The following is a 6,336-nucleotide window of genomic DNA, read 5'->3' as shown; positions in this document are numbered from 1 at the left end:
TTAAAATTTAAAATGGATATGTAGTACTTAATTGTTTGTATTAATGATATATGAGAACTTGGTTAACATAAGTTTCTGGCTCCTTTAGGGGCCATTGTTGCCCCACGTGAAAGTTGCTTCTCAGGACAAGTCTGACTCAAGCTCTCTAAGGCCAAAGGAGACCTTTCCCTGCCTCAAAAGCACTAGGGATGCTGTGAGTGTGTGGGATTGGATCAGTTGTAGGCAGAATGACCCCAGCCCCTCAGTGGCACAATCAAATGTACTGCTCAGGGCTGTAAGCAGCCTCCTTCCTCAGCCTCTAGGCCACTGGAAGATCCAACTTCAATAGTGATACAATTCCTCCCATGCAAGGAAGTTATATTAGATCCATTTTTTCCCCCTAACTTTCTTTCTAAGATATTTGACTCCTAGTCCCTTCCACCTCTCTGCTCTGGAGATGAAATAAACAGATCCCTAGATCTCAGCTCTGGAAAAAAGTGAAGCACTGGTACAGATGCTGGTTGTCCACCCGTTCTCTGACTTCCCTTCTTTCTTGGTAATACAACTCAGGTTTGGGGTTGGACACTGGACCTTGCAGGATTAAAACTCTGTTTTCCCCAGTTCTCCCTGCAGACAGGTATAGCCACCAGACTAGGTTCTCATCAGAGGCCTGATAAAGGGAGTATTGTGAGGGACCGTCTTAAAAGACATCTGGAGTAAGAGGTTTTCCCTCTTCCTTTCTCTCCTTCCACCACCTGGAACGCAGACTAGATGGCTCGAGCTCAGGTAGCATCCTGGAATGTGAGGTGAAAACCAAGCTGAAGATCATGGACAAAGAAAGAGTCTGGATCCTTGACTCCATGATGAGGCATCAGAGCCCAGGGCAGACTCAAGTCTCCTATGTGAAAGTGAAATCAACTCCATTCCTGTCTCTCTCACTATTGTTTCCTGTGTTCTTTCACAGGTGCCCAAATCTAATCCGAGCCAACACCAGCATTTAATTCCCCGCTGTGCCTTTGGCACACTTGATTGCTTGATTTCTCCCTCTTTCTCCCTCAGTTCTGGAGCTGCAATCCCTGTAGTTCTCCAAAAATGAGAAGGGAACCTGGCTGATAAGTCTTACCCTGAAAATATGCTGGAGATGATAGTCCTGAATGGGACGAACACTAATAAAAACAGAATAATAATGAAAGTCTACTTTGATTCCTGATATCTTTTTATTTTATCTTATGTTCCTTCTTCATTTCCTCCAGTGTACCAGAGCTCTGCCATTTATAGCACTTATGGGGAGTGGGGTCAGGGGAAGGCTCCAAAAGTGGTCATTTATCTCTCAGTGAAACTATAAACCAACATGTCAAATGCTAACAAGGGGTCAAGTGAGGTGAGGCCTGCAGAGGCCCCTGGACTTGGCAATTGGGAATTCATTTATAGGGAGATTGATGGTTGATGGATGCTATTTTGTTTTTTATGTTTTGAGAGAGATCTGAATGTGTCTGTAGCTGTTGGGGGAAGGAGCCAGCAGAGAAACAGAGATTGAAAACACAGGAGAGTTAAGGAATGATGGAGAAATATACATGAGGAGATAGGGGCTGCATCAAGGTCAGGGGAGAGACTGACATTGGAAGAGGGGACACCTTCTCCTTTAGTCCTGAGGGAAAGGAAGGGAGGGTGGGTGCAAACAGGTGAGTGTTTACATTTGAGAGTAGGTAGCTAGCTACCTACTACTCCTGACAGCCTTGATTTTCTGGGCTTAAAACTGGTCCCAGCCATAGTTGGCCTCCTCTTGAAGACAGAGCACCTGGAGCTGAGTACCTACTAATGGCATTTCAACCTCTGGTGTATTTGTAGAATCCCAGGTAAATCTCCTGGACAAGATTCTCAGGAATAGTCTAGAAGTGTCTGGGCACAAGTGGAGGGGATGGGGAAGGTGCATTAGGGAGTGTTGGTACCAAACAAAGTTTGGATGAGTCTAGTATTCCCATAGAGAGTAGTGAAAGATAAACATCTGTGATAAACCAACGGTCTAGAACTTGATTCTAGAGGTGGCTCAGACTTTCCACACACACCACACCCCTCTGGAGGAGTCAGGAATCACTGCTGAATTTCTCCTGGCTGACAGTTTGGGGCCTTAGTAGCTACTAGAGTCTCCTAATGGCCACTCTGAGGGAAGAAGTTCTGAAAGGGCTCAGGGCCCTGAAGGTGTCAGTTCCCCCCGCATCCTGCTGTACCAGCCACCTAAGTTGGGTGTTACAAAGGAATGGGACAAAAAAAGACTTTGGTCAACCCCTACAGAAATCCCAGAAACCCAAAACCATTTCTTACAAACAGGATCCCAACACCGAGCCTGGTTCTGCTTGTTCAGGGCAGGACAACGGTTTGAGGCTGCCCTTCTACATGTAGGGACTTGTGTAAAGATGAGCCCCAGTGTTTCAGCTACAGGGAAGGGAGCTGTGGTTGAAGATCTCAGTCCCGAGTCTGGGGCTTGGGTTTAGCTGTGGTAACAATAACGCAGACACAAAATCTAGGGGAATTTTCTATTTGCCAAGTCGGATATGAGGTTCCTGAACTGTCAGATCTGATTCCTGTTTAATGCTTTGATGACAAGGAAAATGAAATCTCCCATGAAGTACTTGCTAGAACACTGAAAATTATTCCAGACTTTTCAATACTTAGTCGACATAGTTTCTTCAATGCTTTTAGTTTGGGTAATTTAAGATTTAAAATTTCCAACCCCTTCTAAATACATCATAATAGTTTTCTCAGAAACCAGTCAAGGGAGTGAATTTGGTATTCTGTTCTTGTGACAGAGAGTGGCATTGAAAACTGTAACAACTAAAATGGGCACTGGCAAATGGGGCAAGGAGCAGTCCTGGTTTCCCTTTGTATGTCGATGGGGAGGCCAGCAGTCAGGATGGGATGTAGCTTCTTGACATCTGGATTATTTATTTTTTATTTTATTTTATTTTATTTTTTTGTGAGGAAGATCAGCCCTGAGCTAACATCCGTGCTAATCCTCCTCTTTTTTTGCTGAGGAAGACCGGCTCTGAGCTAACATTTATTGCCAATCCTCCTCCTTTGTTTCTTTTTCCCCAAAGCCCCAGTAGATAGTTGTATGTCATAGTAGCACATCCCTCTAGCTGCTGCATGTGGGACGTGGCCCCAGCATGGCCGGAGAAGCGGTGCACTGGTGGGCGCCTGCCATCCGAACCTGGGCTGTCTGTAGCGGAGCGCGCGTACCCAACCGCTAAGCCACTGGGCCGGCTCATCTGGATTATTTAAGTCTATTGTGTAAAAGTTATACTTTAATACTGTCCAGATATTAGAAAGACTACTCTTGGGTAGAAGGAAAGTTTTCTCAATGTTTAGATCTATAACCTAAAAATCATTTGGTTCTCATAAATCTTCTTTTAACTAATTAGTTTGTGGGATTTAGGACTACAACCTGCCTTTTTACAGGGCCATGTCAAAAGTGTTTTCTTTCTAGTTAAAAACAAACACAATTATGGAATTATGGTATTCTTCTTCATTTACTAAATATTCCCTTAATCTCCCACACTCTTACCCCATCCCTACTGTCTCCTGTTTCTGTCACTAGAGCACTTGGTGAGACAACTGGGTGCTCTAAGACCTTTACTCCTGTGGTATCATAAATCACTCAATCATAATAGCCATCAATTGTTTGGCTCATTGTATGAGCCAAGCAGTGTGCTAAATGCTTCATATTAGTTGTCCCATTCATTCTCCCTGACAATTCTGTGAGGCAGGTATAGGTCATTATCTCCATCTTCCTAATGAGGAAACAGATCCAGAGAGAAGATAACGCCCAAGGTCATAGAGCTCAGTGGTGGAGCAAGGACTTGAGTCTTGGCCTCTGATTCTGGAGCCCGTGTTCCTAACCACTGTGCCGTGAGCATTACTCTTTCCATAGAATGTTACACTTGGAAGGGACTAGAGGGATTATCTAGTCCAATCGACTTATAAAGGAGGAAGCTGAGGTCCAAAGATGTGAGGTTACCAGTTCAAGAGCCCAAAGATGAGACATGACAGAGGAGATGACAACACAGCAGTTCTTCTGATCCACAGGTCACTGCTCGTGTCATGAACTCCCGCAGCTTCGTCTATCATCCTCAACTAGAGGCTCTGTGGTCCTGTGATTGTTTTCATGGTCCTCTGCAATGAGTCTCCAAGGTACACATTTATCTGCTTCTGGGGCCGAGTGTTCCCCTCCTCCTCAATCACCTTTCAGTCAAAAATATAATTTGGGCGTGGGCCCCCATGGCATAGTGGATAAGTCTGGTGTGCTCCACTTCAGTGACCTGGGATCGCGGGTTCAGATCCTGGGTGCGGGCCTATACCATTCATCAGGCCTCGCTGTGGTGGGGACCCACATACAAAGTAGAGGAAGATCGGCACAGATGTTAGCTCAGGGCTAGTCTTCCTCAAGCAAAAAACAGGAAGATGGGCAACAGAAGTCAGCTCAGAGCAAATCTTCCACACACACACACACACACACACACACACACACACACACACACACACACTACATATATATATATGTATGATTTTCCTTTTTTCTGTTCTTCCCTGAGGAACTACTGTCTGCAGAAAATACATAGATCATATTTTGAAGGTGCATCAGAAACTTCAGCAAACAGAAATGAAAATACAGCATTGTTTATTTTTTTAGGATGGACTTAGAGAAAGGGCCTACAGGATTTATATCTCCAATAAACACAGGCCTATGTTTGATACTAAAACGCTAGATAACTAGTGTGACCAATTTAATCAAGCAAAATGTGTGGCTGGGAGAAATGGCTGGACAGAGAGAGGGGAACAAGCACACCATATCAGAACAGCCTCCATCCCAGAGAGGGAAGCAAGACCTCAGCTAGAAGAGTCCACGGCAGTCTCCGGGTTTCATACTAGGGAGAGCAGAACAGTCAAGACAGTGTTTCTTTAAAAGATAAACAGTGAGCATCCACCAGGCCCTTGGGCCTGCTATTTCACCTTCTCACCTCACCCTGCTGGCAGGTCTCAGGAGCTCCATTTTTCTGGCTAGACTCAGAGAGGCTCAGCGCTTGCCCAGGGTCATCAAGTAGTGAGGGGGTCATAGGGCTGGGTTTAAACTCAGAAGAGTCTAACTGCCTGTTGGTGGAAACCAGCACATCTGAGTGATTGCTAGGTTGTGAATCATTTCACTCTTTTGTTATTATATTTTATTATATTTAACAATAGATGAAAATGCTCATAAGTGTGAAAAATAAAAGTTTTGCAAAAATAACATTATTCTAATTTTGTTAAAAGTGAATAAATGTGTGCATATATGCGTTCCAATAAAAGTAATCAGAAGAAAATGCTACAAATTGGTAATGGTGAGTTTTGCTAGACAATGTTCATTTTCTTCTTTATATTTTTCTGTATTTCCAAATATTCTACAGTAAACATGTATTACTTGATTAGGAAAAAACAGCACATATTATAAATAATAATTGGACATCTAATCTTTTGGCATCTGTGACACTCCATTCCTTACATCTTCACAGTCAATGTCAAAGGTTTATTAGCAGAAAGGACAAAAACAGAGATTGCAAATACCTTTCACCTCAGGTGCCAACCCCCATCACCCGGTGGGGCAGCCTGGAGCTCTATTTTCAAAAGGATTCTGAGGCTGAGTCCTCCCTCCCCAGGAGCCAGCCCTGGGATCACTGAGCAATATCCAGCCCAGACAGGGCTGATGGAGGGCTGCATGAGTGTCAGGCTGTTTGTCATTCCTGAAACAGACTCCAGTGCTAGATGGGGCCTTAAGGGTCATCTGGTGAAATCCTTTATGCACTGATGAGGAAACTGAGGTCCAGAGATAGGAAGCAACTTACTCAAGGTTCTAAAGGCAGAGCCAAGACTAGAACCCGGTTAAGGAGACTGGCCTGTGGTCTCCACGCTGCCTCCAGCTAATCGATTCATGCCCACCTGAGCCTCTCTACCTCAGCAATGGAGCAAGAGTTCTCCATCTTGGCCTCCAAGAACTCAGTTGTCTCCTCAACTCTTCAACCCTCCTGCCAAAGCCACCTGGTCTCCCCTGATGGTGTCTTAGGGGACTGTCTTCCGTGTACTAACCTTCAATATGGAGAAAATGGAGTAAACAAATCCCAAGGGTTGGATCAAATGGTGGACTTGCCCAGTAGGTGGCAGCACCAAGAAGAAAGAGACCAAAGCCGCGTCTGAAGTGCCCTGACCCTCAACTGTCAGAAGAAATCCTTTCATGGAATATTTTGTGGACATGTTTGTATGGAGGCACTTAAAATCTACAAAGGAGATAAACAAGATTGGAAGGAAATATACCAAAATATTTAAAGTTGT

This window comes from Diceros bicornis, chromosome 39 (assembly GCF_020826845.1).
Source record: "Diceros bicornis minor isolate mBicDic1 chromosome 39, mDicBic1.mat.cur, whole genome shotgun sequence".
Classification (NCBI taxonomy): Eukaryota; Metazoa; Chordata; class Mammalia; order Perissodactyla; family Rhinocerotidae; genus Diceros; species Diceros bicornis.
Note: the sequence above shows the minus strand (reverse complement) of the source record.